The sequence below is a fragment of the Lonchura striata genome, chromosome Z, assembly GCF_050655825.1.
Source record: "Lonchura striata isolate lonStrDom1 chromosome Z, ASM5065582v1, whole genome shotgun sequence".
Lineage (NCBI taxonomy): Eukaryota > Metazoa > Chordata > Aves > Passeriformes > Estrildidae > Lonchura > Lonchura striata.
This window is the reverse complement of record NC_140740.1, coordinates 67,326,045-67,335,630: the sequence shown is the minus strand read 5'-3', so window position 1 is coordinate 67,335,630 and position 9,586 is coordinate 67,326,045.

The following is a 9,586-nucleotide window of genomic DNA, read 5'->3' as shown; positions in this document are numbered from 1 at the left end:
CCAAGTTTGAAAGTATTCCCATTGCCAGTGAAAGCATGAAATCCCCTCGTTAAAGTAAAGTTTACTAAGTATAAGGCAGGCTCCCATTTAAAAACTACTGTAAACTTTCTGAAGGATTACATGTACTTGCAGCAGTTGATGTATGTGGATTTAGTTCATTCCGAGATAGTCCAATGGGGTTCTGTTCATTCAAGCCATGTTTCTAGGGATCCATCTTGTACAGTCTTGAGCAACATCTAGTGTAAAGAAAAGGTAAAAAATCAAGAAATTTGAAGTGGTAATTTGTGCTTTGTGACCAATTCCATCACTCTTCAGTACAGATATCTCTGTCTCTCAGAATTAAAAACCAAGATGTATACTTTTCTTTGGTCATCATGATAGAGAATTTGGAAAAATATATTGACTGGGAATTCAAAATATATTGTATTATTTTCAGTTATTTTAATCTAGGGAACAGACCTAACTCCCTGATATAAAACTGTGACTCTCTTGAAAATTTTTCTACTTTATTGTTTGGCATAGAAGTTGAACGTCAGGAAGTATACACTCTCTAAATCAAATGTGAATGTGCAATATACAGTCTTTCCTTCTCCGACTGAGATTTTGGGCAGCAGGCCAACAACATAAAATTTTTTCACTATGAAGAAAATCAAAGAATATTCTTAACATAGCTTCTCAAATATCAAACTATGCTGGAATTACTTGAAGGAAAATACAGGCTGTATCTGTCACCTACTCACTCCCAGCTGTAGCTCTGGATAAAGAGTAATGTAATCAGTGATAGATTTATCACATGATGATTTAAAAGTCCATTTAAATGGAATTCCATGATAGTGAAACAAAAAGCCTACTAGTAGAAGCAGTAAAGCAAGAGCTGTATGTGGTTGGAAGCTTTTATTTCTCTATATCTCTTGACTGGTAGTGGGGAAAGAGTACAATGCCAAAACAAAGATGTCAGAAGACTCCTAGAAGGAAACAAGTGTTTCCAGGTGTTGGGATTCTGATATCAAAGAACATGAACATCTTGGTTTTGATTTCTGAAACATAAGAGCTTCAAAGATTTAGAGTGATTTGTATTTCTTAATTGGAATTAACAGGATTTCATAGTCAAAAGATAATTATATACTCTTGTCTTGCCACTTAAAGACAGACCATGAAATTTGAACATCTCCTAAAATTAATCAAATAATTTTAAAGTGAACTACAACTTGACTGTTTAGACAATGGAAAATCCAATGTTCATTAAACAACTATTCCTATTGGCTTGTTAACTTTGTTTTTAAAAAGTTTACATTTTTTTCCAGCTTCCTCTTTAGCTGGTTGACTTTATTCTCGTGAAGTTCTTGTGTGGCATAAAGGAATCTGGATGCCTTCTTCCAGCATGGACTTCCTTTTAGCTTTTGATCTATTTCCAGAACTAAAAAAATAAAATTATTGAGTACAATAGGGCAAAGTATATGAAAGCACAAAACTATGTCTTTCAAATGTATAAAAAAGCAAGAGAATTTTTTTAAAAGGCATGGATGCGTAGTAAATGTTATTCATTTATTCTTTGTCATTTTTTATCACCTTAGCTCTTTTGAGACTTAGCTTGCTTTAGGAATGACAAACAGTTTCAAGACACTTTGTAAAATCACAGGTGATGAGCAACACCCAGCCCATTCCTGTTTCTATACCACTGACTGACGTTTTGTCTTTGAAAGGCATTCTGCTATGTAAGCTGTGTAATTCAGAGATAATAAAGGACACTCAAAAATAAGGTAAATTTAGTACACTTTCTGTTTTAGGATGATTGTTTCCTGCTAATTTGAGCCAGCTAGTAAATGGATGTGCTCTGGTCCACAAAAAACCTATTGAAGGTGGTGGGGGGAAACGTAGCATTTTCTCATCTGAAAACTCGGACTTTGAAGATTCTGCCAAGGCAGTCTTGTTACAACATTTTGAGGCACTTTCAAAGGACCAATTAAAATTCTTTGAAATCTCCCTGCTAGCTGCCAAGTCTAGTATTGATCTCAAGGTTGCATTGGCTCATGAAGAACCAAGCAGGAGCTCTTGAATCATCCATCAGGAGGCCAGAGACCAAAGAGAGAAAAGCTTCTCTGCCTTCAGAAGGTGAACTATCATTGTCATATAATAGAAACAAGATTCCTATAAAATACAGAAATTTGGTGTATCTTCTTAAAGCAAACCCTGACTTTTGAAGAGAGTGGTAAAATGGTGGAAGTTCAAATGCTGTTGAATCATTTGAAGTATAAAAAATCTCTGTATTTCTCTTTGAAAAAGAAAACTGGTTAGTCAAGGTGGGTGAAGTGAAGTCTGAAATAATGTCTGGTAGCTGCATCTCATATAATCCTATGTAATCAACTGAGAAACTGAGAAGGTTTTGCTTCATAATCTTAAGCAGTTACTAAGCTGTTGAAAAAGCTTGTGCTAGTATTTTTCATCTTGCCAAAACTTGTGAACCAAGTCTAAAAGATGTGTCTTTGACATAAAGAATTAGCATATACCAAATACCAAATACACATGAGATCACTAGACAGCATCAATCACCTTACAGCAAAGGAAGCTTTGTTTCACTTTAAATGTACTTACAGCAAGTTTGTCTTTCTCAGAATACCTATGAATTTACTATAGAAACAGTTTAAGAGCATGTGACCCTGAAACAAACAGAAGCCTTTCCCTTACATAAATTAAAAAGAGATTAATGCTGCCTGCACTTGACCCTCCCATTGGCCAGAGATTAAATTTCCCTATGAATTATGTCTGGAGTGCAAATAAAACAATTTCTTTCTCCCCACTATGGAATTTTCTATGCTATAGCATACCAACAATTGGCTAAGCAATCTTTATGGAGTCTCCTTAAAACCTTGCTCTTCCAGCAAATATGTCTGGTCTTCCAAAGTGATATTTCCTTATAATCTTACTTGGTTATGTTGATTAGATCTCAAAAGATGGATGTTTGACAAGGTACACATGATACAAATACCTAATAATAAATACCAGTAACAAAGGTTTTGTTTAGGACAGGGAGGGAAAGGTTGTTCTTGGTTTGTAGATGTTTTTTTTCCTGTGTTTCTTTTTTCTTTTTCAAGAGCTGGCTGCTAAAATCAAGTTGGTGCTCATGAGCAATTTTGAAGTTTTTCCCCCATTTTTTAACATACATACAAAAAGAGAGCATCAAGCTTGAGCCCAAAGGTTTGAAATCATGCTTTTACTTGTGAACCCTTATCCTCAGAGCAAATTTATTAGTAATGCTGGGTCCAAAATTTTATGGCTAACAGAGAAAACATAATACGTTTAAATCCTTTCACACAATGACCCCATTGCTCATCTTCTGGAAAACTGTAAGACGATGGAAACCTTTCAAATATAAAAAGGATACTGCTTTAATTTTTGAAGGAAAGTGTTATTGTTAGAATACAGTAAATTGAGGGTTATGAACTATGAATTCAAAGAACAAAGTACTCAACAAAAATAAAAATGTTTTTATGTTAGATCTGTATTGTAATACCTTGTGTTTCTCTTCAATGTTGTTGGAAACTGTATGTTCAATTCATGTTTTATCCCCCAAATAATAAAAAACAGTTTACTTTTCTCAGATGGTATTATGTGAGGCTTTTTCAGAACTATTTAATGTTGTAAAAGCATTAAACAATGCATGAAATATTGAATTAAAAATAGGTTTTTAACATTTAGAAATTATTGCTCTATTTTTTTTTTAATATGGCCATTGCTACTGGTCTCATTTTAAAGAAAGAAAATTTCTTTTTGTCTCTAAAAATACTATCTTATTTGCATTTTAAGTGAATTTCCAAAAACCAACTCTACAGAGTAAAGAGAACAATAAATGTTATCTGTGAGATAAGTTGTAGAAAATCACTTGGTTAATTCTTTGTTCAATTTTTACTGTCAGAAGTATTCCCATCATGTTACTGTGTGGATGTCTAAATAATAGCATATATCTTATCAGGCAAATCAGAGTTATGCAATACAGCATAAAGAAGTATTTGTAATGTGATAGTGCAGCCTTTTTCGGGGAAAAAAGTACAAAACAAACAACCACAAAAAAAAAAAAAAAAAAAGAGAGAGAAAGGCAAACCAAAGACATATCTCTAGGAAAGGAAGGGAGACACTAGCAGAACAGTTATCAATACACCTAGTGCTCTGTGCATCAAAATTGTAGGGAATCTCAATGTTACAGACAGATCTGACCCTATGGCCAGGCTTGCAGGAGGCAACCTAAATACTTCCTCTGCATTTTCATTTTGCTGAATTCTATCTAAAAGTGTTTGTTATACAAGGAAAAAAAATATGAACCTGGTGTTTTGGAGTCTGGCTTTCCAGATTGCTTATTCTGTCCTTAAGACATACTGATTTTTGGGGAACTGTTCAAATCTTTGAAGAAAAACTGCTACAGTTATATTAAAGTAGTGCATGAATATAAAAAGCTGTTTAACAGTAGTTAATATTTATTTTTCCCCTACTGATTTTCTGAGACCCACTTTTTTCTGAAAGGCAGGATTTTGTAGTGAATATGAGAAGATTTTCACAGTATGTATATATTTTACAATCCAGTTTTTTAGGTGACATTATTAACTGCCCAGTTGATATCACAAGTGATCAAATTAAGGAGAACTTCTTAATCTTTTGTGCATCTCTGAGAGTTTTGATTGCTCAGACCATTTCCTTCTCTCAGAAATACAGTGCCCTTTGTTCCTGACAACTGGCTATCACAGTTTACACAGTCAAGTAATCCTAAAAATATTTTGATGAGGGAGGAGGAGAAGGGTAATTAGAATGCTCCTCGCTTTTTGCACAGAGAAGCTGTGTTTGGAACGGTGACATAACTCTTAGGACAAATATGGCTTTCATTGTGCCACCCCACCTCCTCGTTGTCTGAATTAATGTAAATATTTGCTTCAGTCCATGAAGCTACCCAGAGTCACTGCTGGGTCACTTTCTTTCTGGTATTCAACATGCTGATATCAGCACAGAGATTTTCAGAATTAGTCACAGGGCTATATGGGAGGTTACCAAATTGTTTAATCTTCACATAGAACTGATTGCTCTTCAGCACACCATCATCAGGAAAGGTAGAGTTGAGAAACACTTTCAGATAGTGTTTTTTTTTTTTTTTAAATAGTGTAGCAGGTTTCAGTCTTAGCATTCCACTTGTCTCACAGTAGCTTAAATTAATCTGTTCACTGATGAAAGCTGGACGTTGAGTATCAGATTTTAAAAGAAAGACTGATTTATTGTGACCCTTTATGCTAAAATACATATAAAAGGGAAAGATACTATCAAAACTGTTATGAAAATATTACCATGATACTTTTTGCTCTGAAATGAATTAAAATTTATAATGTTCCCCTGGACTTGCTGAAGGACAATTTTTGTCATTTTCTTTATCTCAGAGAGAGAATCTAAGCTATCCAGGGAGTGCAGTTTCTTGGTGAAGTGAAGCACACAGATGAGGGAGTGACTGAATATGGATAGAGTGTTTGAATAAACAGGCTATGCCATTAATCTCAGTTAAGTATGCAAAGGTCCTGGAAGACAATTGCAATTGGATTGGTTTCCAGAGGTGAATCTTATAAACAACAGGTAATTTGAAATTGTATGTGTGGAAAATTCCTTATGGGCAAATGTTTGGTGGCTGCAGGTTTTGGGGGTTCGCTTGGGGGTGGGGTTTGGTTGTTTGGGTGGCTCTTTTCTACCCTGTGCAATGGTATTGTAAAAAACTTATGTTTGTAATAATCTGTGGTTGATGGAATCAAATACCTTCCCTTTTTCTGTCTGTGTATTTAAGTGTTTGGCAATTTGAACTGCCAAGACATTTACTGAATAACATTAAACACCATGCCAGAAGTTGGACTTTCTGTTAAAATGCTGGCATTTCTGTACCTTTGGATAAGCAAGAAATACTTTAGTATGCACTTGAATTTCTATGGTGGGAAACCAACTTGAAGCAATTTGCTAAGGAAATCAATCCTGGAGCAAGGTTTCCTCACATTTCTGCACAGGATGAATTCATTAATTTTTGTAGTTCAGTTTTTCATAATGTAATAAATCCAGGATACAGTAAATTATAAGGCAGGTGGAGGGCTCCCTTACCTCTTTCATTTGGGCCAACAAAATTCTAGCGAGGCTTTTAAAGCTTTGTTGTTATTTCTTGAAGATATTGGAGTTATTTAGAAAGACAGATTTCCTATATTTTTTTTCAAAGAGCTAAAAATTATTATAGGAGTTAGCAAGGCAGCAACCATGATTTCAGATCCTTTACCATGGCAATTAGGCAGTAAAAAGAAACAAGTCTGGTTTCCTCCACATTTCTAAGTGGATGTTAATCTTGACATTATAACATGAGTATTCAAAGTCTGAATTGCTAGTTTGGCCGTGACATCAAGCTGATGAACCACTGATAAGGTAAACAGAATTTATTGGCATGTTTAAAGACTAGGTTGCATATGACCTAGCCTGGGAAATGCTTTCAGTGAGGCATCCTGGGAATGGCTGATTTGTGCTGCAAATCCCAAATTGAGTTTGATGCTTCTATATGGATGAATATTAATTAGTAGGACCTGAGGTAGTATCTGGAATGTACAGTATACAGAGGACTGTACTATTAAAGACTGTCATGAACAATGTACAATTCATTACATTTATTAATGCTCTGTTTCCCCTTCAGGCAAATCATTTCACCACTGTGTGATAATAAAAGGCTTCAGTCAGCCCATTTTGACAAACTTGACATGTTATTGAACAGAAGCCATGTTCTCAGATAAAAACTACAGCTTGCTTTGCAGGGTTTTCTCACAACCAGGCCCGGAAAAGGAAAACACATTTCCATCAGCAACAGGTTATTTTATGTGAGACTTAAAGTTGGCATTTGTATGATATTGAAGGGGACTATTTAGTGAGAAAGTATAGGACCTGGAGAGAGAGGAGAGAAAGGATTATAACACAGCTAATGTCAATAGATGCCGGTGTCATGTAGGTTCCAGATGTTGGCTAAGAACCAAAATCACAAAGCAGAATCAGTCATGAAAGACAGGAACTGGCAAAACAATCTCGTCTCATCTGTCCACTCTATCTCCACTGCAGATCTCATGGATATGAGGTCTCTTGATATCTGTTGTCATGAGATATATGTCTCTTGTGACACTCACAAGACACCTTTTCAGATACTTTTTCTGGACATATAGGGGATAATTTGGCAAACCACTTAAAATGCTACATCTTGCTTGTCTCCTCTACCTCTTGTCCCAGGCTGTTTTCCTTTTTCACCTTGGAAAGACCCTGGGAAAAAAGCTTTTTCTCTGTCTTTTAGCACTCAGGAAGGAATCCTGGCAGAGAAAGAGCTGGCCACTACTCAACTCACCTTGCCCTCTCAGAACTGCACTCCAGGCTTTACCAGCTGCTGATTTGTGTTAATCAGTACAGTAAACAGAATTTTGTTAGCCAAAAAGTAGTGAAGGATGAAGTTTAAAGGTTTTTATCATTCCATAATGCAGCAGCAGTTTGTAGTCTGTTTTTTTTTTCAGCAACTTGTATACAAAATGGGTCTTTATTGTGTCAAAACATCAAAATAGCAGGTCAGAAAGTCTAGCCTCTTCCACAAATAAAGTAAAAATAAATTTAAAAACAAACAAACAAACAAAAGAATAATTCTCTATGTTTTTTATATGGAGCAATAAGGTAAAAAGGTTTGTCACTTTTCCTTGATAGTGAGGGAAGTTCAAAGTACAGATTGGGAGAAAGACCAGAGTACCTAAGTCACATAACTTTATCAAGGGCTACCTTTTTATTCTGAAAATATACTGTTCTCTGCTATAAGTATCTCATTTTCAAAAATGGCTGATGACTTTCAGACTGTAAGGAAAAAAAATTATACTGTATATATGTTCATGTTTTTTCTGTGTATTTTATGCTTTATGTGTAGAATTCTTGAACAGTTAGCCTCATCTTGGAAATTAGAAGGACTTTTGTTCATTGTTAAGTAATATGAAGCAGTTACTGTTTACATTTTAAAATAGTTTAAAATTATTTTAAATTAATGATTAATTTATTTTTTTGAGTTTATAATTTTCATAACCAGAAAACATGGACATCAATTTCTCCATTTCATTGAACTAATTGAATTTAGATAAGACTAATAGTTTCATCTTCCCGTTTAGCTTCATTTTCTTTTCAATTGAGAACGCTCATTTTCCACACTGATAGGAGACTTCCTTTCAAACTTTCAGAGTAATGTAGTTGGGATATTTTTGCCTTTTTGAAAAAAAACAAAAAACAAGAAATTAATAATATTTTGCAAATCTTGCAAACCAATCAGCACTTTAATTTCACTTTAGAAGTGCTTCCCACGAGGAGCATTTGCTACACTAATAAGCTCACTCATTAAGAGACAAATACAAGAAAATCTAGTCTGGAAAACAGCCGGCTTTCTTGACACACTAGGCAAAGTGGGAAGAGTTTACTCTCTGCTGCAGCACAATCTTCTTAAAGAATAGTGCAAAGGACTATTTAATCTGTTTTACCTAGTTGCCTCTAGCTATTCTGGCTGTTCAGCAGGGTAGAAAAGGGAACTTATTCATGGGAAAGTTCTGACAAACTTTCCAAGCAAACATTACAAAGCTGATTTGTAGCCGGTCTCTGGCAAACCAGTTTCCTACAACTGTTCTGCAAGTGTAGGCATCCATTAGGTATTCACTTCATAAGATACTTAAGTATGTGGTTAACTTCAAGTGAGTGAGTAATCTCATTGATTTCAATGGGACTATTCATGGCCTTAAATGCCTGGCTGAATCAGGAACTAATTCCTTCTGGTTATCCTTTGAGCCTGCACAGAGACAACTTTGTGCAGACACTGAATCTCTCCAAATGAAAGTTTGCCAAATGGTCTTTGCTTAGTATCCAGAGTTCATTGTTTTCACTGCCTCTAAAATTCCTCTGTTATCACCACATTACTGACAGACAATTCACCTTTCAGTTGTCTTCTTCTTAATCTTTACAGAGATCATCATGTAGCAATATCCTCTGATGATGGTGTAATTGAAATGGTGGCTATACCAGGGTTCAGTCAAAATGCATGGAGTTTATTAGTCAGATTATGAGTTAGCTTTTTTTTAAATGCCAGTGCTTGTTTTTAAGGTTTTTTATAATCTAGGCCAACTTTTCAGTCAGTCTTTCAAAAAGAAGAGAAAATATGCATTGTGATAGGAGTAGGGAAAATATTAATCATTCAGTCATAATTCATTCAGTACTACTGTATATCATGGCACCTGCTTAAGATGTTTAAAATTCCTGATTTCTTTGTCAACTTGCCAGATATCTTCACCTTATGCTGGAGCAGGGGAGAAAAAACCCAACAAAACCAACCAACCAAACAAAAAAGCCCCCAAACCAAACAAAAAACCCAGACCTACAAATGTTTTTTTCCCCTCTCTTTTTTTAAGGATTAGGGAAGCTGTTTCATCTTATTGAGTAAAGATAACACTTCCTAGTTCTTTCCCTGGAGATAAATCCTGAATATTGCTAGCATGTACTCCCCTGAGTTCTGTGCTAACATACTGGAGTGTTCTCC